Source organism: Oncorhynchus keta, chromosome 13, assembly GCF_023373465.1.
Source record: "Oncorhynchus keta strain PuntledgeMale-10-30-2019 chromosome 13, Oket_V2, whole genome shotgun sequence".
In the NCBI taxonomy this organism is placed as follows: domain Eukaryota; kingdom Metazoa; phylum Chordata; class Actinopteri; order Salmoniformes; family Salmonidae; genus Oncorhynchus; species Oncorhynchus keta.
Window position 1 is genome coordinate 19,121,676 of NC_068433.1, and position 23,384 is coordinate 19,145,059.

The 23,384-nt window shown below is 46.6% G+C and overlaps 1 long non-coding RNA gene across 1 annotated transcript in view; it reads right to left on the reverse strand.

Moving 5' to 3' along the window:
• LOC127906736 (uncharacterized) overlaps window positions 1–22,209 on the reverse strand; it is a 214,127-nt gene extending 191,918 nt beyond the window's left edge. Inside the window, exons 1-3 of the long non-coding RNA XR_008062719.1 lie at window positions 21,904–22,209; window positions 21,651–21,752; window positions 21,487–21,523 (exon numbers count right to left, since the gene is read on the reverse strand). This is a non-coding gene — a long non-coding RNA (uncharacterized LOC127906736). The remainder of the gene's footprint in view (window positions 1–21,486; window positions 21,524–21,650; window positions 21,753–21,903) is intronic.
• Window positions 22,210–23,384: the final 1,175 nt, after the last annotated feature.

The following is a 23,384-nucleotide window of genomic DNA, read 5'->3' on the forward strand; positions in this document are numbered from 1 at the left end:
AGGAGATTACTTTCAGTGCGATCTGCGTCAGAAATGGGAACGACTTCTATTTCAGCCCTTGGCGTCGCAGATGCTCATTGGAGCACGCGAGCAGTGTGGGTGCAATAATTGAATAACATGGATTTCTAAATTTATTTTGTGACGCTCGCGCACGCGACGTGTCTAGTCTGGTCAGCATGTAACGCTATTGGTTAGTCACTCTTGCCAAGCTCAGGACGCTTCGTACAATGAATGGCTGTGAGAAGAGACTAACTGGCTGTGGACAATTGATCGCGGAATGTGGGCCACTCTGAGTGAAACAATATTTAATAGCGTTCAGTGATTCAAGACATTGGAACCCAAGTCAAATATAGAAACTATAGGACATGAATGACATTATGTCTCTGTCCCAATCCAAAAGGCACCTTGCTTAGTAGGTAGAACTTTTCCAGTAGGTAACTGCCATTTGGGACGGGCCTTGACGGCAGCATTACGTGACAACGCATTCGCATTCCACCCGAGAGCGAGACGTTTGTTTCCATTGTAGCCACTGTAGCCACTGTGTAGCAGCATGAGCAACTAGTGCCAGCAATTCATTGAACAGCTATCCTAAAATTGAAATATCTGACACAAATAACAAGTAAACAAGTAACAGAATCGATCTTAGTACCTGTTAATTAAGTTGACACCGACCTGAATAATTATCCTGCAGTATAGGGTCTGCAGATCCATCGCTGTGGATAGACAAGCAGACTTGCATGCATGATACAGGATACTATTTTGAGATAGCTAAATGGGATATTTTAGTGACTGTTTAAGAATAAATAATAGCCAGAATAGTGATGTTTTACTGTGAAGCGAATGTGTGCATTAGAGCTGCTAATGTTTTTTCTATGAGTAGGCTTACATTGTGATTCATTCCTTCAACTTTCACCCTCATGCATATTATATTAAATGACCCTGATTTTCAAGATAGCATGTTTTTTTTCATATTCGTTGATAACTAATATTGAAAGATGATATTATGCAATCTTACTAGATAAGGCCTAGGCTAATTCATCCTAATGTAAGCTAAATGCATTGGATACAAATACTGCCATGTGATAAAGGATAACATGTCCCAATATAATTATATAAATACATAGCAACCTTCAATATATATTCAGTGAAATGAGTACAGCATTGTAATATTTTTGGTGCATTTCTCTCTCCTTGCAGGGGATTAGACATGTGAACAACAGGCACCAGATGCCCAAGCCTCAAAACCAGAAACATGTGGAGACATTTTGAATAAATGTTCAAATTTGTATTGTTTTTTCTGTATATGTGTGTGAGTCCTTAAAACACAATCTATTGTACAAAATAAGTAACTCAAGTGAGGGACACCTCAAGGAGATTAACCTCCAACATTCATAAACTTGATAAGGGAAAATTTTGTCATGACCGCCACAGTTTTTTTTAAATACACAAGACAGGAGTTTCCAACCTTTTGTTCCAGCCCTTTACCATCACCTCCTTTCAACTAATTGTGGTCTAAATTGGAAACACAATTTACGAATAGGTTTAGTTAGTTTAGTCGTTCATCTCTAAACAGCCGATAAGCTGGACGAGAAAGCCTATCGATTAACTAGCTAGCTATCGCGTACAACGTGTTAGCTAGCTAGCTTGGAAACGGTCTGATAAACAACAGTTACTCAACATTTGAATTCAAAATTCATAGGAAAGTGAAAACATTTTAACATAATGTGGTGAATAAATAAACGTTATACTTACATTCAGAAAATATATTACTTATTCTTCTGGAAAAGGCAGCACCCTTGTCGATTGGGACACAGTTTATGTCTCTTATCAGTGAAGCACAACTGTAACTTAATGTTCTTACTTTACCATTTCATAAGTGTTTCATTGGTAGCATTAAACCCATTCATGTCATAACTACCATATACAGTATATCAATGACACTGGCATCCAGTCATAATTGCCTCATCAACCTAAATGACCATACTGGAAAATTCCACGATTTGTCTTTTTTTTTATTATCTCACAACGACGATAAACACACTCTCTCTGATCATATCACAATCCCCAATTCAGCTCAATGTCTAACTCTCCACCTCAATTCTCTCCAGGCACCAGATGCCATCGTTTTGTCTTTTTACACCCTCCCCCTCTTCCTCTCTCATTCACTCTTGGCCCATTGGATGGATCATCTCTCCCTCCGTTCGTGTTTCCTCAGCGTCTCCTTAGACAGAGATTGATTTGTCTACAGGACACCTCTGACCTTTGATATGATCAGATAATGGACACATGCTCCTAACTGAATTAACTCATCAAAGGAGAGATACATAGAAGGGGATCTCTGACCAAAACATAGCACCATAACATACTTCCCCACCCTCACTCAACCACTGCTGTTTTTCCATCCCGCTTAGACCTGCAGTCCATCTTTTCCAACCCCTCCAGATGCCCAGGGGAAAATAAAATATGTGTTTTCAAATGCACTTTGCCTAAAGGCTCTTTGGGCAAATTACATTTTCACCTTCTATAGATTTTCCCTTCCTCCGACTCGATGGATCCTAATGTTATCAATCATGTATTTATGTGCTCTTCAGGAAAAATGGGGGTTGGCGCCCATGTCGAATGACACGCATCTCCCTAAGGTTCTCTGTTGTATCGCCCTGGGAGAGATGGGTTTGAGAAAGTTCCCAAAGCCTGTCTTTCTTTGTCACCATCTCCAATCCAGTAGCAACGCGCGGGTAAAATCACTGGGGAAGCCAGGAAGAAGATAGGTTGTAATATGGCTGTGTGCTGTGCTAATTGCGTTGTTTGCTCTATAACCTGTTAGTTCATATCCCTTGCTAACCGTGAAGGAAAGGGAGATACCTAGTCAGTTGCACAACTGAATACATTCAACCGAAATGTGTCTTCTGTATTTAATCCAACACCTCTTATTCAGGGCCTTGGAAATATCCTCTTTTGACTGTCTTTGTATTTCGCCCATTTAGGCTTTTTAGCAGCTTTGCGATGACCTTAACCAACAGAGAACAAAAAGGTATTTTTTCCTCTCTCCTGCTTTCCCCTTTATTCTTCCTCAAAACAGACACAGTCCAAGATGCTGCTGATTAAATGCAGAGCCTTGGATGCGTTGCGTTTTGGAATTCAGACAGCACACATGCAGAGCGCTTCACCAACTTTTATTTTGTGTTGTTGTTCTAAAAATACGCCTAGCAGCAAGGAATTGTAGGGACAGATCTTATCGGGAGCCTGGTGCAATTATGTATCGAAGAGCCAGACAAATGAGCCCCGCGAGCAGCCGGAACCGTGCATTTCTCTGGCCCTGCTTAAAGAAAGGTGTTCGCCAGCCGTCAGTCACTACGGAGCCTTGCCACCTGCATGGAGATTTGCAAGATGGCAGCACCACAATTGGCACAATATCCTGAGTATTAGCTGTATTAAGAGTGCCTTGGTTGTACTATATGTAGTATCAGTAATTTTTTGGTGTCCAGAGCTGTAAAGTGACAGTGACATATAGTGGAGAGGACCGAACGGCAGTATAGAAATAAGCCTGGTAGTGAGTGAAATGACAAACAGTCCTCTACCGTAGATAGATGAATAAAGATTTTCTGAGTGAATCTAAAAAGAACACATGGTTTCCTCTCCTGCCTCTCTCTTTTTTAAAACATTTTGAACACCACCAGTAATATCAGGGCTGAGTGAATCTCTGTGGCGGCCGACCTCCAAAAAAAGTTGACGGGCCGACAAAAGGAAGGATGTGTTTTGACAGATCCCTACCTTCATTCACTGGAACATATGATGGGGAAAACAGGGGGAGGGAGGGGTGTCTTCGAAGTTAGCAACAGCGTGATGCAGCATCATGAAAACACACGCCTGGCCATGCATGGGCACATATGAGACCTGGCACACATCACGGCCTTGCGTGTATAAACACAATGTGTGCAAGTAGAGACGGGGAGCGTGTGAGCAGATGCAATCCCCTTTGGCGAGTCATTCCTCCTCTGTGCCATTTTTTTGTCCTCTTAGGCCGGCCGGAGTGCTCAAAGTTGAGACTTGTGTAAAACCTGCCAATTATTGCGCTGTCCTGGGGAACTGATCCCTCAAACCACTCATTGTTATTCACTCATGATGCCGACAGATCTGCTGGGCACCCAGAGCCAACCGCTCAGCAATTTTGAATCTCAAAGGGTCTGAACACCTAAAGTATGTTGTTTTTTTTATTTTTAATACATTTGCAAAAATGACTCAAAACCTGTTTTGCTTTGTCGTTATGGGGTATTGTGCATAGATTGTTTTTTCCCCTCATCAACCTATTTACTCCATTTTAGAATAAGGCTGTAACGTAACAAAATGTGGAGCCAGTTAAGGGGTCTGAATACTTTCCAAATGCACTGTATCACAGTCATGGCAAGTACATTTTTCCTCAATAAATTAGCTATCAGCAAGGTCAGAGCTAGCAGGGCGGAAAGAAAGTCAACTTAGTTTACAAAATTATTTAAATATTTTTTTTTATGAGCAGTTCATAACCCTAGGTTTGCAACACAAATTATAAGTGATCCCCACCACCCCCCACCCTTTTCTCCCCAATTTCATAAGTGATTTTAATGGGGCTCTGTCCATTCTGATTGTTTTATACTGTTCAATCCAACTTGAAACAAAACAAAAAATTAAGCATTTCCTGCACTTTTATCATTTCCACTTTGACCTTAATTGGTGAATTGTTGGAATCATGGAAATAAAATTAGTCGGAATATAGTGGGCAGGACCTTGAATACATTGTTGTTTGACATGACTAAGCCAGGGAGGATTTATTGACAGGGTAGGAACCAAAGTGTTGGTCAGTGTTTCCAGGGGACAGGGGTTGCGTATCACATTTAACTAACCAAACATTGAAATACCCTAATAGAAGGTAAAGTAGTCAAATACAATAGTCAAATACAATATACAGCCCAGTCCAAAGTCATTCTACCTCAGTTAGCAGGGCGAGTGGCGCAGCGGTCTAAGGCACAGAATCTCAGTGCAAGAGGAGTCACTACAGTCCCTGGTTTGGATCCAGGCTGTATCACATCCGGCCGTGATTGGAAGTCCCATAGGGCGGCGCACAAATGGCTCAGCATCGTCCAGGTTTGGCTGGGGTAGGCCGTCATTACAAATAAAAATGTGTTCTTAACTGACTTTCCTAGTTAAATAAAGGTTCAATAATACAAAATAGCAGTTCAGTATACGTAGTTAACTATTACAGTAAAGTTTTGCTTTTCTGTTTGTGAAATACTGGTAGTACTTTGATTTCTCTTACAATTTTTTTTATTTTTTTTAAACTGTCCATTTGTTTTTACGTTACTATATAGTATATTCACCTAAAGTGTGCTGCATTTCATGGTCATTAATCCTGGCAGCTCTGTAGCCCAGCATCAACATGTAGGCTTTCTGCTATCAAAACCCTTTTCCATTTCACTCAGTGCGAGACCAGCCCTATCTGTCAAACTGAATTTACCCTTTTCAGTGCTGCTCACCGATGACAATCACCTACTGGTAGTACGTCGTTAAGGAAGAGGGGGGAGAGAGAGCTCAAAAGAGGAACAGTGTAATTGGTTGTAACACATTTTATTTGATTTTTCTATTAAAATCAGAGAATATCATTTTACCAGTTCTCTTTTACTGGAAAGACCTGGTTAAGTTGCATAGGAGGATAGGGCCAATGGAAGCTGGGGATAATTAGGTGGCCAAGATAGTTTGAAAGGCCAGGTGGGGGATTTAGAACTGGACACCAGGGCTATAGCACCTCTACTCATTACCCTGGGCATTGAAGTCTCCTTGACGAAGACACCAGGGCAAAAGCACCTCTACTCATTACCCTGAGGAATTGATGTCTCCTTGACCAAGACACCAGCGCTATAGCACCTCTATTCATTACCCTGGGGCATTGATGTCTCCTTAGACCAATACACCAGGGCTATAGCACCTCTACTCATTACCCTGGGGCATTGATGTCTCCTTAGACCAATACACCAGGGCTACAGCACCTCTACTCATTACCCTGGGGCATTGATGTCTCCTTAGACCAATACACCAGGGCTATAGCACCTCTAATCATTACCCTGGGGCATTGATGTCTCCTTAGACCAATACACCAGGGCTACAGCACCTCTAATCATTACCCTGGGGCATTGATGTCTCCTTAGACCAATACACCAGGGCTATAGCACCTCTACTCATTACCCTGGGGCATTGATGTCTCCTTAGACCAATACACCAGGGCTACAGCACCTCTAATCATTACCCTGGGGCATTGATGTCTCCTTAGACCAAGACACCAGGGCTATAGCACCTCTAATCATTACCCTGGGGAATTGATGTCTCCTTAGACCAGGGGGAAGACAGCCCCTACTAGCCCTCCAACACCACTTCCAGCGGTATCTGGTCTCCCATCCAAGGATTGACCAGTCTCCCCCATGCTTAGCTCCAGAGGCAAGCCAGTAATGGGATACAAGGTGGTATGACAGCTGGGTTGCTCTCCTGTGCTTATGTGTCCGTACAGATTATACTCTCCTCTTTTTCTGAGCTGTCGTTCGTAAGGGTAGATTTATGTCGGAGGTGTGGCATGATCAAAAAGCAGCTTCTTTTCGACGCGATCAAAGAGAGAACCCGAGGGCCTAGTGGAATCCATTGACAGTGGTACGCTCGAGACCGCTGTATTTACATGGCTAAGCCCCATTCAATCAAATATTGCATTAAGATGCATTAAGATTCATTAGCCCATTTATTTCAAACATCTCATTCAATTATGTGAAGTCATTTTCTCTGGATCACCGGGAAATCCATAATGTATGCATTTTAAATGGAAAATTAAACATTTGTGCTGAACATAATTGAAGACCTCTTGCCATTTTGGTAAAGTGATACAAACATCAAAATATAAACACAAAGAAAATATTCTAAGTGGAATCGTCAATAACACAAATATATTCTAAGTGGAATAGTCAATAACTAAGAGATATTCTTTGTAGAATAGTCATTGTCTAATGTCACAAAACGATTCAATTGATCTAATTTAGCAACAGTTTTAAGGTCCGTCGCTGTAAGATTGAAGTAAATCAAAGTGGTTTCAGCTAAATAAATATTGCCTGATGAAGAACATGCAAAATAATCAGTACCTAAACTAACAACAACACACAAATACCTATGAAAAACATTCAAATAGTCCCTCAATGATCTCCTCTGCTTTCAAACCAACTCCCAAACAATGGTCCTTTTATAAGTACAGTGCAGAATCCTCTTCCACAGTGGCCTGTTTACAAAACCAGCATATTCACAGACATAATACTGATGCCATGAGGTGTTAATAATATAACAAAGACCAACTGTGCCCCTCGTGGTTTCAGTAAGAAATGCTAGTACTGTGTGCCCTAGCATGCCGACAACGTCCCTGTAGTATCAGCCGTGAAGTAAGAGGGTGAAAGGTCTGACGTGTAATTACAGCATAGTGCTCCGAGTGCCCCGAGGCTGCTGGTAGGGAGAGGTAAGCAAGGACAACAGTAAGGCTACTTCACGATATCCTCACAATCGTATCCTTTCCCCATCCCCCATCCTTCCTGGCTACTGATCAGAAAGGACTCAGTAGTACGGCTACGTTCCAATACTCTCACAATAGCATTCTTTCTCCATCCCCTATCCTTCCTGGCTACTGATCAGAAAGGACTTGATAAGAGAGAGCAGTTTGGTTGATACCTGGGTTAGGCTCATATACATTTTACCTCACAAGGACAACAATGTAACACATCGAAAGCCCTCATTGTAAATAAATTGAACTTTTCCATTATTGAATTGGAATTGCAATGAATCTTGTGAATTGGCTGAATGTGGTAGAAAACCCAACAAAGGCTTTCAGCAGGTTAGTATTTTGGACCATAAAGGAAATTGGTTGAGACAAAGCAGTCATTCCAGTGTATTGGGACGTGGCCTGAAACGGTTAGGTGTTAGCAGCAGGTCACATGGGTCCAGATCTTTTTTTACAGCGAACAGGCTGCGCCGGCATTCTTGTTCACCTCCCTCCTCCATTCTTCTTTCTTTCTGATTCTCTCCATCCTCTCCCTCACAGTGAAAGACCCTCGGATAACAAGTGAGTGTCTAATTGATTTCTCATGTTCGGGTCGGGCGGGGGAGCAACATCGACCTGTACAGAGTTGCCTGGCACCGGCATGCCTGCAATATTCTATCCTTTCTTTCTTCCTCCTGCTCTGTTCCTCCTGGATGACACAATGCTAACACTCAACCTATCGCTGCCCTCTGAAAACCTTCAGAGTGGCTAGTAGCAAAACAAGCAGTCTTACAGAATCCCCCTCTGGTGTTGTACTGTACACGCAGACCACAAAGAAGGTCAAAACATACAATGGGGTTGGTGTTTTCCCTTTGGACGTGGCAGAAAAAAATCATTGGCCATGCTAGCGCTTAATACAGCATCACATGGCCATGATCTATCATGCTAACATGTATCGCTAATTAGCACAGTTCTCCAACCACACAAAGGCCTAGATTCTGGCGACAAGGCGATAGTCAAGAGTCTCCCCTTATCTTGCCTTTTCTCTTTCAGTCAGTATTTGTCTTATTGGCGAGATTCTGTCATGTATGGCCGAAAGGAATCCACTTTTCCCAGCGTGAGCACAAGACTGCTGCTGGCTCCCTGCAGGCGAAAGCAAAGTACGCTAAAGGGGGGTACATATCCACCACGGTTCGCAGTTGAGGTGAATTTCAAAAGCATGCTTGGCTGACCCTGGTTTGGAGGCACTACTTGCCTTCCAGTGAAATTATGTAATGCGCAAAACAACTGAGTACAGTAGCATTCAAGACTAGTCACTTCATCTCTGCTCAATGTGTGCTGAGCAGTGAACCCAGCCACATCATTTTCTTCAAGTTGAGTAGAAACCAAACCAAGATATAATTTGACCTACTGGCAATTTCACCTAAATTTCACCTCTACGGCCTACTTCCTATTCAGACATATTCTAATAATCCCTATGGTATTGCTTTGTATTGAATAAGCAACTGGTTATATACAGAGTCCAAACAAATACATTAGGCCCTGGGTTAAGCCATACACGTTATCGCCTTTGACACGCTTGCGTGCTTGGAAGTAAACAGTGTATCCTCACTTCAGGCCGAGCAAAGAATAAAGCTTAAGTCTGGTGGTATAAGTCTCTACAGTATGCAAAGGCGAGAATTGATCCGCAGTAACATAGAGCCGTTGCAGTGTTCCCCTTGGTCCACTGTGCTTCATCCCTGCAATCAATCCCTGCTCTTCTAAATTTTATCAGAGCAACGACACGAGGAGAGGAGAGAGGGGTGAAGAATAGAGGAGAGAGGGGTGAAGAAGAGAGGGGTGAAGAAGAGAGGACAGAGGGGCGAAGAAAAGAGGGGCGAAGAGAGGGGTGAAGAAAAGAGGGGTGAAGAAGAGAGGACAGAGGGGCGAAGAAAAGAGGGGTGAAGAAGAGAGGACAGAGGGGCGAAGAAAAGAGGAGAGAAGAAGAGAGGACAGAGGGGCGAAGAAGAGAGGAGAGAGGGGTGAAGAAGAGAGGAGGGTGGGGTGAAGGAGAGCTGAGGGTGGGGTGAAGGAGAGCGGAGGGAGGGGTGAAGGAGGGGGGAAAAGAGAGGAGAGCGGTGAAGAAGAGGAGAGAGGGGTGAAGAAAAGAGGAGAGAGGGGCGAAGAAAAGAGGAGAGAGGGGCGAAGAAGAGAGGGGTGAAGAAGAGAGGACAGAGGGGTGAAGGACAGAGGGGGAGGGTGGGGCGAAGGAGAGCGGTGGGTGGAGTGAAGGAGAGCGGAGGGAGGGGTGAAGGAGGGGGGGAAAGAGAGGAGAGGGGTGAAGAAGAGAGGAGAAGAAGAGAGGAGAGGGGTGACGGAGAGAGGAGAAGAAGAGAGGAGAGAGGGGTGACGGAGAGAGGAGAGGGGTGAAGAAGAGAGGAGAGGGGGTGAAGGAGAGCGGAGGGGTGCAGAAGAGAGGAGAGGGATGAAGAAGAGAGGAGAGAGGGGTGAAGGAGAGAGGAGAGATGAGTGAAGGAGAGAGGCGTGAAGGAGAGCAGAGGGAGGGGTGAAGAAGAGAGGAGAAGAAGAGAGGACAGAGGGGTGAAGAAAAGAGGAGAGAGGGGCGAAGAAGAGAGGGGTGAAGAAGAGAGGACAGAGGGGTGAAGAACAGAGGGGTGAAGGACAGAGGGGTGAAGCACAGTGGAGGGTGGGGTGAAGGAGAGCGGAGGGTGTGGTGAAGGAGAGCGGAGGGAGGGGTGAAGGAGAGCGGAGGGAGGGGTGAAGGAGGGGGGGGGGAAAGAGAGGAGAGGGGTGAAGGAGAGAGGAGAGAGGGGCGAAGGAGAGAGGGGACGAAGAAGAGAGGAGAGAGGGGCGAAGGAGACAGGGGCGAAGAAGAGAGGACAGAGGTGCGAAGAAAAGAGGAGAGAGGGGCGAAGAAGAGAGGAGAGAGGGGTGAAGGAGAGAGGGGTGAAGAAGAGAGGAGAGAGGGGTGAAGAAAAGAGGAGAGAGGGGCGAAGGAGAGAGGGGTGAAGAAGAGAGGAGAGAGGGGCGAAGGAGAGAGGGGTGAAGAAGAGAGGAGAGAGGGGCGAAGGAGAGAGGGGTGAAGAAGAGAGGAGAGAGGGGCGAAGAAGAGAGGAGAGAGGGGCGAAGGAGAGAGGAGAGAGGGGTGAAGAAAAGAGGAGAGAGGGGCGAAGAAAAGAGGGGCGAAGAAGAGAGGACAGAGGGGCGAAGAAAAGAGGAGAGAGGGGCGAAGAAGAGAGGGGTGAAGAAGGGAGGACAGAGGGGTGAAGGACAGAGGGGTGAAGCACAGCGGAGGGTGGGGTGAAGGAGAGCGGAGGGTGGGGTGAAGGAGAGGGGTGAAGGAGGGAGGGGGGTGAAGGAGGAGAGAGGGGTGAAGAGAGAGGAGAGAGGGTGAAGAGAGGAGAGAAGAGAGAAGAGGGGAGAGGGGTGAAGAAGAGAGGAGAGGGATGAAGAAGAGAGGAGAGAGGGGTGAAGAAGAGAGAGATGAGAGGGTGGGAAGAAGAGGAGAGAGGGGTGAAGAAGAGAGGAGAGGGATGGGGTGAAGAAGAAGAGAGGACAGAGGGGTGAAGAAGAGAGGAGAGAAGAAGAGAGGACAGAGGGGTGAAGGACAGCGGAGGGTGGGATGAAGGAGAGCGGAGGGATGGGTGAAGAAGAGAGGAGATGGGGTGAAGGAGAGAGGGGTGAAGAGAGGAGAGAGGGGTGAAGGAGAGAGGAGATGGGGTGAAGGAGAGAGGGGTGAAGAGAGGAGAGAGGGGTGAAGGAGAGAGGAGAGAAGGAGAGAGCGGAGAAGGAGAGAGGAGAGAGGGGTGAAGAAGAGAGGAGAGAGGCGCAAAGAAGAGAGGAGAGAGGGGCGAACGAGAGATGGGTGAAGGAGAGGGAGAGAGGGGTGAAGGAGAGCGGAGAGAGGGGTGAAGGAGAGACGAGGGAGGGGCGAACGAGAGATGGGTGAAGGAGAGGGAGAGAGGGGTGAAGGAGAGCGGAGAGAGGGGTGAAGGAGAGACGAGAGAGGGGTGAAGGAGAGAGGGGTGAAGGAGAGGGAGAGAGGGGTGAAGAAGAGAGGAGAGAGCAGAGAGGAGAGAGGGGTGGAGGAGAGAGGAGAGAAGGATAGAGGGGTGAAGGAAAGAGGAGAGAGGGGTGAATGAGAGAAGAGAGAGGGGTGAAGAAGAGGGGAGAGAGGGAAGAAGAGAAGAGAGGAGAGAGGGGTGAAGAAGAGAGAGGGGTGAAGAACAGAGGACAGAGGGTGAAGAATAGAGGACAGAGGGGTAAAGGGGCGGGGTGAAGATGCGCAGAGAGAGGGGTAAAGAAGAGCGGAGGGAGAGGTAAAGAACCGAGGAGAGAGGGGTGAAGGAGAGAGGAGAGAGGGGTAAAGGAGAGAGGAGAGAGGGGTAAAGGAGAGAGGAGAGAGGGGTAAAGGAGAGAGGGATAAAGAAGAGAGGAGAGAGCGGTGAAGAAGAGAAGAGAGGGGTGCAGAAGAGAGGAGAGAGGGGTGAAGTAGAGAGGGGTGAAGAAGAGAGGAGAGAGGGAAGAAGAGAGGAGAGAGGGGTGAGGGAGAGATGGGTGAAGAAGAGAGGAGAGAGGCGCAAAGAAGAGAGGAGAGAGGGGCGAAGGAGAGATGGGTGAAGAAGAGAGGACAGAGGGGTGCAGGACAGAGGGGTGAAGGAGAGCAGAGAGAGGGGTGAAGGAGAGCGGAGAGAGGGGTGAAGGAGAGCGGAGGGAGAGGTAAAGAAGAGAGGAGAGAGGGTTGAAGGAGAGAGGAGGGAGGGGTGAAGGAGAGGGGGATGAAGAAGAGAGGAGAGAGCGGTGAAGAAGAGAAGAGAGGGGTGAAGAAGAGAGGAGAGAGGGGTGAAGAAGAGAGGGGTGAAGAAGAGAGGAGAGAGGAAGAAGAGAGGAGAGAGGGGTGAGGAGAGATGGGTGAAGAGAGAGGAGAGAGGCGAAAAGAAGAGAGAGAGAGGGGGTGAAGGAGAGATGGGTGAAGAAGAGAGGACAGAGGGGTGAAGGAGAGAGGGGTGAAGGAGAGAGGAGAGAGGGGTGAAGGAGAGCGGAGAGAGGGGTGAAGGAGAGAGAGGAGAGGTGAAGAAGAGAGGAGAGAGGGGTGAAGGAGAGAGGAGGGGGGTGAAGGAGAGGGGGAGGGGTGAAGAAGAGAGGAGGGGTGAAGAAGAGAGAGAGGGGTGAAGAAGAGAGGAGAGGAGAGGAGAGGGGTGAAGAGAAGAGAGGAGAGGAGAGAGGGGTGAAGGAGAGAGGAGAGAGGGGTGAAGAAGAGAGGAGAGAGGGGTGAAGGAGAGAGAGGGGTGAAGAAGAGAAGGAGAGAGGGGTGAAGGAGAGAGGGGTGAAGGAGAGAGGGGAGAGGGAGAGAGGAGAGAGGGGTGAAGGAGAGAGGAGAGAGGGGTGAAGGAGAGAGGAGGGAGGGGTGAAAGAGAGGGGGATGAAGAAGAGAGGAGAGAGCGGTGAAGAAGAGAAGAGAAGGGTGAAGAAGAGAGGAGAGAGGGAAGAAGAGAAGAGAGGAGAGAGGAGTGAAGAAGAGAGGAGAGTGGGGTGAAGGGGAGGGGTGAAGAAGAGCGGAGGGAGGGGTAAAGAAGAGCGGAGGGAGAGGTAAAGAAGAGAGGAGGGAGAGGTAAAGAAGAGCGGAGAGGAGAGGGGATGAAGGAGAGAGGAGAGAGGGGTGAAGGAGAGAGGAGAGAGGGGTGAAGGAGAGGGGGATGAAGAAGAGAGGAGAGAGCGGTGAAGAAGAGAAGAGAGGGGTGAAGAAGAGAGGAGAGGAGAGAGGGGTGAAGAGGAGAGGAGAGAGGGGTGAAGAAGAGAGGAGAGAGGGGTGAAGGAGAGAGGAGAGAGGGGTGAAGGAGAGAGGAGAGAGGGGTGAAGGAGAGAGGAGAGAGGGGTGAAGGAGAGAGGGAGGAGAAGGAGAGAGGGGATGAAGAGAGGGAGAGAGCGAAGGAGAGAAGAGGGGGTGAAGGAGAGAGGGGTGAAGAAGAGAGGAGAGAGGGAAGAAGAGAAGAGAGGAGAGAGGAGTGAAGAAGAGAGGAGAGTGGGTGAAGGGGAGGGGTGAAGAAGAGCGGAGGGAGGGGTAAAGAAGAGCGGAGGGAGAGGTAAAGAAGAGAGGAGAGAGGGGTGAAGGAGAGGAGGATGAAGAAGAGAGGAGAGAGCGGTGAAGAAGAGAAGAGAGGGGTGAAGAAGAGAGGAGAGAGGGAAGAAGAGGAGAGGAGAGAGGGATGAAGAAGAGAGGAGAGAGGGGTGAAGGAGAGAGGAGAGAGGGGTGAAGAAGAGAGGAGAGGGGTGAAGGAGAGAGGGGTGAAGAAGAGAAGGAGAGAGGGGTGAAGGAGAGAGGGGTGAAGAAGAGAGGAGAGAGGGGTGAAGGAGAGAGGGGTAGAGGAGAGAGGGGTGAAGAAGAGAGGAAAGAAGGAGAGGAGAGAGGAGAGAAGGAGAGGAGAGAGGTGTGAAGAAGAGAGGAGAGAGGGGTGAAGAAGAGAGATGAGTAAAGAAGAGAGGAGAGAGGGGTGAAGGAGAGAGGGGTGAAGAAGAGTGGAGGGAGGGTAAAAAGAGTGGAGGGAGGGGTAAAGAAGAGCGGGGTAAAGAAGAGCGGAGGGAGGGGTAAAGAAGAGCGGAGGGAGGGGTGAAGAAGAGCGGAGGGAGGGGTGAAGAAGAGGGGGGGGTGAAGAAGAGCGTAGAGAGGGGTGAAGAGGAGCGAGGGAGGGGTGAAGAAGAGCGAAGAAAGGGGTGAAGGAGCGAAGAGTGAAGAAGAGAGGAGAGGGGTGAAGAAGAGAGGAGAGAAGGAGAGGAGAGAGGGGTGAAGAAGAGAGGAGAGAGGGGTGAAGAAGAGAGGAGAGAGGGGTGAAGAAGAGAGGAGGGGGTGAAGGAGAGAGGAGAGAGGGGTGAAGGAGAGAGGGAGAGAGGGGTGAAGGAGAGAGGAGAGAGGGGTGAAGAAGAGAGGAGAGAGGGGTGAGAGGAGAGAGGGGTGAAGAAGAGAGGAGAGAGGGGTGAAGAGAGAGGAGAGAGGGGTGAAGGAGAGAGGGGTGAAGAAGAGAAGAGAGAGGGGTGAGGGAGAGATGGGTGAAGGAGAGAGGAGAGAGGGGTGAAGGAGAGAGGGGTGAAGGAGAGAGGAGAGAGGGGTGAAGGAGAGGAGGAGAGGGGTGAAGAAGAGAGGGGTGAAGGAGAGAGGAGAGGGGTGAAGGAGGGAGGAGGGGGTGAAGGAGAGAGGAGAGAGGGGTGAAGGAGAGAGGAGAGAAGGAGAGGAGAGAGGGGTGAAGAAGAGAGGAGAGGAGGAGAGGAGAGAGGGGTGAAGAAGAGAGGAGAGAGGGGTGAAGGAGAGGGGGGTGAAGAAGAGAGGAGAGAGGGGTGAAGAAGAGAGGGGTGAAGAAGAGAAGAGAGAGGGGTGAGGGAGAGATGGGTGAAGGAGAGAGGACAGAGGGGTGAAGGAGAGAGGGGTGAAGGAGAGAGGGGTGAAGAAGAGAGGAGAGAGGGGGTGAAGAAGAGAGGAGAGGGGTGAAGAAGAGAGGAGAGGGGGGTGAAGGAGAGAGGAGAGGGGTGAAGGAGAGGGGAGAGGGGTGAAGGAGAGAAGAGAGGGGTGAAGGAGAGAAGAGAGGGGTGAATGAGAGAGGAGAGGGGTGAAGGAGAGAGGAGAGGAGAGGACAGAAGGGTGAAGAAAAGAGGAGAGAGGGAGAGGGGAGAGGGGTGAAGAAGAGAGGAGTGAGGGGTGAAGGAGAGAGGGGTGAAGAAGAGAGGAGAGAGGGGTGAAGGAGAGAGGAGAGAGGGGTGAAGGAGAGAGGGGTGAAGAAGAGAAGGGAGAGGGGTGAGGGAGAGATGGGTGAAGGAGAGAGGAGAGAGGGGTGAAGGAGAGAGGGGTGAATAAGAGAGGAGTGAAGAAGAGAAGGGTGAAGGAGAGAGGGGTGAAGAAGGGAGGAGAGAGGGTGAAGGAGAGAGGGGTGAAAAAGGGAGGAGAGAGGGTGAAGGTGAGAGGGGTGGAGGAAAGAGGAGAGGGTGAAGGAGAGGGGTGAAGAAGGGAGGAGAGAGGGTGAAGGTGAGAGGGGTGAAGAAGGGAGGAGAGAGGGTGAAGGAGAGAGGGGTGAAGAAGAGAGGAGAGAGGGGTGAAGGAGAGAGGGGTGAAGAAGGGAGGAGAGAGGGTGAAGGAGAGGGGTGAAGAAGGGAGGAGAGAGGGTGAGAGGAGTGAAGAAGGGAGGAGAGAGGGTGAGGGTGAGAGGGGTGAAGAAGGGAGGAGAGAGGGTGAAGGTGAGAGGGGTGAAGAAGGGAGGAGAGAGGGTGAAGGTGAGAGGGGTGAAGAAGGGAGGAGAGAGGGTGAAGGTGAGAGGGGTGGAGGAAAGAGGAGAGAGGGAAAACAGGCTTAAAAAAACTAACTTAATTGAATAGCCTGAAGAAACACAATAGCTCATGTTCCCTCCTACCGTGTCATATACATCAGGCTTAATGGCAATAGTAGTCATTTAACAACTTAATATATGTCTGATTTACGAGTGACGCCAAAGGGCTGATAAATAAGCGGTTTGGCAGAAGTGCAGGTGACGTTTCATTTCAAGCAACTTTTCCAATCAACACCAGAGAAAATGTTTGTTCTTTTTGTGTGTGTGTGCTTTGTTTCTGTGTCTGCCTGTATGTTGTCCTGTGTGTGAATTCAATTGATCGTGCACGGTGTACTGCATGTAGTATGTGATTGAAACAGTTGATTAGATGCGTGTGCATCCATCAACTATAAATCTCCAGACAGCTGATGTCTGTATTGAAAAATCTGCATGAGGGATCCGGTTGTAAATCAACACGGCCCCACCCCCACAACAAACCATTCAAAACACACACACACACACACACACACACACACACACACACACACACACACACACACACACACACACACACACACACACACACACACACACACACACACACACACACACACACACACACACACACACACACACACACACACACACACACACACACACACACACACACGATTCTCAATGCACTAACACCACCGGCTAAAACAGCTACCAAGCCTGGGAGCAGTTGTACCACACTGGTATCACATGACGTGACAACTTCTGACAGGGACTTACTGTATACTGAAGTAATCTTTTAGGCTTGAAGGGGAGGGTCTTGGTGATATGACTCCCTGTGCCAAAAGGAGGCCATCTGGGGAGTCATTTGGTTCAGGGGCCTCAGAGGGACAACCCATATGTAGATTTTTTTCACATTTTCAAATCCAGCAGACACTCTTCAGGTGATGAGAAACGTTGGCAAGCAAAGACGTAAGCCCCCAAATAAGAAACCGCGCCACATCCCAGAAGTGTAAGAAGCAGACAGTATAAATCAAACCTTTTTTTTTTGCCACAGTGAGAGGCGAGGCGATGTGACAGAGGGAGAGAGATTTCTTGCTTCATGTTGGTCGGGCAGAAACCTTTTTGTTTTTTTTCCTCAGGATGAATCAACATTTCCTGAAAGCGCCTGCGCCAGGTGCATCCGTCAGTGTGTCCTCATTATAAAACGGCCCCCTGGGAGCTGGCCATCCGATGTGTCACAACAAGTGGGCTTGTATTCAAGGTGTGTTTAGTTACAGTATGCGGAGGAGAACATGTGGACATCACAGAAGTACCGTGTATGCTAGCTGTAAGTACTGCGTATGCTAGCTGTAAGTACCATGTATGCTAGCTGTAAGTACCGTGTATGCTAGCTGTAAGTACCGTGTATGCTAGCTGTAAGTACTGTGTATGCTAGCTGTAAGTACTGTGTATGCTAGCTGTAAGTACTGTGTATGCTAGCTGTAAGTACTGTGTATGCTAGCTGTAAGTACTGTGTATGCTAGCTGTAAGTACCGTGTATGCTAGCTGTAAGTACTGTGTATGCTAGCTGTAAGTACCGTGTATGCTAGCTGTAAGTACCGTGTATGCTAGCTGTAAGTACTGTGTATGCTAGCTGTAAGTACTGTGTATGCTAGCTGTAAGTACCGTGTATGCTAGCTGTAAGTACTGTGTATGCTAGCTGTAAGTACTGTGTATGCTAGCTGTAAGTACCGTGTATGCTAGCTGTAAGTACTGTGTATGCTAGCTGTAAGTACTGTGTATGCTAGCTGTAAGTACCGTGTATGCTAGCTGTAAGTACTGTGTATGCTAGCTGTAAGTACTGTGTATGCTAGCTGTAAGTACTGTGTATGCTAGCTGTAAGTACTGTGTATGCTAGCTGTAAGTACTGTGTATGCTAGCTGTAAGTACTGTGTATGCTAGCTGTAAGTACCATGTATGCTAGCTGTAAGTACCGTGTATGCTAGCTGTAAGTACCGTGTATGCTAGCTGTAAGTACCGTGTATGCTAGCTGTAAGTACCGTGTATTCTAGCTGTAACTTACATATGAGCCTACCGTAACTGTGGAGAGAACTAGGGAAAGAGGGCGGCAGGTAGCCTAGCAGTCAAGAGTGTTGGACCAGTAACTGAAAGGTCTCCGAGCCGACTAGGTGAGAAATGTGTCGGATGTGCCTTTCGGCAAGGCGCTTAACCCTAATTGCTCCTGTAAGTCTACTAAAAATGCAAATGAAATGGCAGGATTCTACTGCCGATAATGTCTGCAATCAGTGGCTGGGAATATGGACACTTGCACAGTCCATATCCTTCCAGTATTACTGCTCATTAGTTAATTCAGACTATTGTCTCAGCATGGAAACAAACATCTACATACTAAAGTGAGTTAGTCGTTAAAAGTAGTTTGATACTTGTTTATTTGCTGTTGTTATGGCAATCCTCTGCTAACACTTAGCCATGGCCCGATTACGTCACCTGGAAGGATTTCATAAACCACAATTATATGTTGAATCCTTTTCTCCCCGTCTTTCTCTCCGGGGAGAAAGAAAAAGAATAGGTAAAAGTCATGAAAGTGTGTTCAAACAAAGCCGCGCAGTCGAGCTATCGGTGTTGAAGGATGATGAAAGGTGGGAAGAGCTGTGCAGCAATGTGGAGTTAATGCTCGTCCGCCACTCAGCAAGCACGTGAGCAAGAGCTGCCTTTCTCCAGCTAACTAATATCTTGTTGATGGACGCAAGGCAAGCAAATAGACTCGGGGAGTAGGACTCAGGGAGAAGACAGGAGAAAATTGTCAAATGGTGGGCAATTTATGAAATGGGACTGCTGCTGCCGGGAACGGATGGCGGGAAAAATACTTACCTGGGACTAATGCGTGAAAATGACTTGCTGAAGAAAAAAAAAAAGAGAGTGACAATAGTGAAAGTTGAAAATCCCCTTTCCCAGAGAAAAACGGAATGTTCCCTCACATCTCCAAAAGCACTAGTCTCATGAATGCCTCAGCCAAGTTGCAATTCAACCTGGAAGGGATAGCTGAGCTAGTAGTAGGAAATACATGCTGCAATGTCAACTTGTTTTCCAGTTGCTGTGAGGGATTTATGTATTTTGCGCTCTTGCCACTGGCAGTATGATGCTCCTCTTCTTGTTAGCACGTTCCCACTGTACCGCTTAGAATGGACAGGTGCATGCATGATCAAATACATTCCACTGCCTTCCTGCTTGCTTTCAAAGTCACTCCTTTTGTCTTTTCATCTTAGAAAAAACAAACACTGTAGTGCCTCACTAGATGACGATGAATTATGTAACACGTAAAGAAATGTGTGTGAAACTGCTGTGCTTTTTGTAGTGCCGTGATGTCAATCATGTGTGTGATCTTGCTGTGCTACTCAAGGGTATAGTTGACTTTCCTCAATCAAACAAGGTCAAATAGGAGACGACTTCAAAACATCTACCGAGACATGACGGCGTCACCATTTTGAAGCCCAGCTAAGGAGATTAGACGTGGCGGTATAAATTCATATTTAAGTGGCCTCCATATTAACACTTCATTCGTAGTTTGATGATGAAATAACAATGGCCCCGACATTGCAAGCAGACAGACAGACACTTACACGTCAAGCTATTCTTTGCATTTACAGCGTGAGATAGCTCTCACTAAATATGGTCAACACCAGAAAAACTGCTACACGAGGGCCACATTAGCGCAGCCAAGCCTAAATCGTGCCATCACTATCCACAAAGATAACCTTAGTGCTGACATCTCTCTGCTATGCAAAATATAACCCTCAAAATATGGTAGAGTAACTCTGAATAACACAGCTTGATGGTTAACAACGTAATTGCCGGCATGTAATTGTGTCCACATCATGATTGACTCATTGCAGTGGTCCATATTGATGAGCGACACTATCCTCCCTCCACCTCCCCGGGGATAGAGAGACCTATAACGCTATCACATTACCTTTATGGTCATTCTCACTCAACCCTGTGTCACTCTGCTGTACAGGGGAGAGATGTATGACTTCCTCTTGCCTTCTTTCGCTTTTCACAACTGCCTCTCCTGGGTGTGTAGGAAGCACAATGTTAACGGGAAAGGTGGTTGTAGGCGCCCCCCTCCAAGGATTTCAATGGTCGAGACCAACAGCTGTTTCATTGTGAGGTCATTCAATTAGTCGACTTTTGATTTGATACACTGCCATTGCACATCGCACTGATTTGATCGGAGTTCAAATTTGAGAGACAGGATTACGCGGGATAAACCACTCAAACACTCTCCGCGGAAAAGAACGCAACACAGAATGTAGTAAATGCTGCGGATTCACATGACATTGATGGAGGGCAAACAAACATGCCCCCTCTCAGTGCAGCAGTGGGCAGTGCTATTTATGTCAATCAGCAGTGATTGTACAATAATATTTGACATGTAAAGAGTCTATCCAATGGTGAACAGCAAGTGCGCACGCGCGCACACACACACACACACACTCTCTCTCTCTCTCTCTCTCCGAACATGACACCACTGGAATAACTTTACACCCCCAAGTGATGATTTTACACATACATACAGTAGCCGACACACCCCAGCCCCTCCCAATGTACCTCCCTAACACAAAGAGCAGCACCTTTCAAGAGACGTTTCCCCACATGTTCTGTGATATTTAACATATATATATTTTTTAAATTAAAAAAGGGGAGCATCACAGCATCGTTTTCATCAACCATGTAGACAACTGATATGCATCAGGGATGGACAACTGGCAGGCAGTGGGTGGATTAACTTCCAAAAATGGGGCCCCTCGACCATTTATATATATATATTAGGGTTCTCAACTTACTGTTTCAGCTTTAGAATAGGAGAATACACAAGGTGCAATTTCAAGTTTGTCTCTTAGTCACTGACAGTCACTCAATTAGCCATGTCAGTGGGATTTTATTTATTTATTGGGGAGTTACGTCTAGCCAGCTATCTAAACTTCTGGTAATCATGTCCCGAATACCAACCGGGCATGCAGGGCATGTGCCCAGGGGCCCTGCCCTCTATGGGGCCCCCATTGATTTTGTTAGTCACTCTCACTCAGATATCATATTAGCATTGCATAAGTAATGGCAAAATGTGTAGAATTGCGGGAAAATTGTGTGTGTGTGTGGGGGGGCTAATGGTATATAACCCGGCTAATGGTATAATGCATTTCGTTAAGATAGTTAAGTCTTTTAACTGCACAAATATAATGCACAAATCAGTTGACGGCATATGTGGTGGGTGTGAGTTTTGGTGCCCCCCCATCAAAGTTGCCATCCCCGGCATATATGGACCACCTTTCCCGATCTCTTTGGGAGATAAACCCAGGCTATTTAAGGTAAACATTTAATATTGAAAAGGGGAGTCCTGTAGTGTGCAGGTAGCTGAACAGATATCTTCATATATGAGCGGGCATAGTGAAGCAGAGTGAACAAGTGCTCGTCTGAAAAGCATCCGACATCGTACTTCCATGATGAGCTGAAATGTCTGCTCATGGCATGTCAATAATAACACGCCAACAATACATCATTTGCTAAAATATTGCTTACACAACTCATGAACCCGACACGTCTAAAAAGCCTGTAAAGTAGGCAACATCTCTGCAGATAATAATGCGAGAAAAAAGTCTAAATGCTACTTACTATATACCCCAGCTGATGAATTCAAAAGCCACGGTAACTGTAATAAAACGAAAAAAGGGAGAATAAATGATAAGTGATTGAATTGTACACTCATGTCGGGCAAACTGGGATTTATCAATAGTGATAACCTGACCTCTTTCTATGCGACGCGAAGGACCACTTACCAAGGCGTTCCGATAAAATTCCTTAGGAAATCCAGAGGAGCCTTATCTTCCTTCTCTCCAGTCAGAAAACAGCTCTCTTATTCCAAATAGACTCCAAGTGAACTGAAACAGAGAAGACACCAAAACAGCCACAACAAATTCCGTTAGAATCGAGGTTCCCAAAAAGAAAAAGTGCTAAAATCAACATTTGTGCAGCAAAAAAAAAACAAAAAAAAGGCTATTCATAATACAGGGTGAGGAGGAGAGTTGGTACCTGCTCCGTTTCTCGCTGTCGAAAGAAACAATGAGAGCGGTAATGAGACAGACTGAAAAGTGAGAGCGAAGCTTTCTTTAGAAAGCAAGCGCTGCTGCTGTCACATTGGAGCCTACCACTCCTGGCGACGGCTCCGAGCGCGCGAGCGAGAGAAGGGTGCGCGAGGAAGACAGCATCCCAGATAGATTCCGCACGCACACGCGCGCCTGAATTTCTCTATGTAGCCACTTGATGGCCGGCTAGCAGAGCAACTAACTCGGGTAGGATTTGTTCTCCCCCTCCCTAAACTCCCCGTCAACGATCCGCAGACAATACATTGTTTGGCCTATCTGTTGATTTCTATGTCGAGAATAAATCCATTAGAAATGGATGTGTTGCGCATATCAAACGTCTCCCACGGCAGCGCGCTGTGCTTGTTTTGGTAAAACATTGGCATGAAGCAGATATTTGAACCTGGGAGGCAAACTGCTTGTTCGACCTTTGCGCGCAACTATCCGAGACAATTAACCAGCGTGCAACCTGTACAATTATTCACGTGATATCAATTGAGTTTAACATTTGTTTAAAAATGTAGATTCAATTCCAATACAGCTACCGTTGATCTTATTGGACCTATAAAGTAATATCATCTGGAATAGAATACTGTTTCGAGCAGATATCTGACATGACAGATAATTAAACTGGTGTTATACCAAAGGAATTAAAACAATAGGAATTTAAATTACACTTGATTTGATCATTGTTTGAAATATGACAGAAATTCAAGGAGTAATATTTGTAATTTTCACACTGGACTGGATTGCTTTGTTAAATACCTTTGGTTATTAACTTGTATCAATACTCATAAATGATCATCAGATATTGAGTTATTGTGTGTATCTTAGTGCATGGGTTTAAATGTGTATGAGAATGTGCTTATTCAAATAGGGAAGGATGATGTTGAATAAATTATATAAATGTATGCTATATACTTTTAAATTAACTATGATATACACTTAGAATCTTATAAGAATACAACTTATAAATGTCTCATCTGCTCAGTTCAACTGTCGTTCAACTGTTGTCGTACCCCAACTGTCAATTTTAGCTAACAATGTCATTGTAAACAAACACTGTATAGACTCAAACTATAGTTTTGATCTTATGGCTGACCAGTCCTTGCATCCATAGCTCTGTCTATGAATTTGAAAGTTGTTACATTTCCCTAGCCCCATTCCTCAGCTGTTAACCAAATCAGTGTCCTCTACTTGATGGTCAAGTCAAGTAGAGGACACCTTTAATTGATTTGAAATCGGGGTAGTGGGTCAGAAAACACAGATTACATTATCAATACCTCACCCACTCATACATTTCACATCTTTAAAGGTTGTCAAACTTTGGAGCCCTGATACCAAGTCCTGGAGATTTTTTTTCATCCTTACAGAAAGATATTGGGTGCGATGGGAGTTTGTCAACATGTCCATCCATTGGCTCCATGGCAA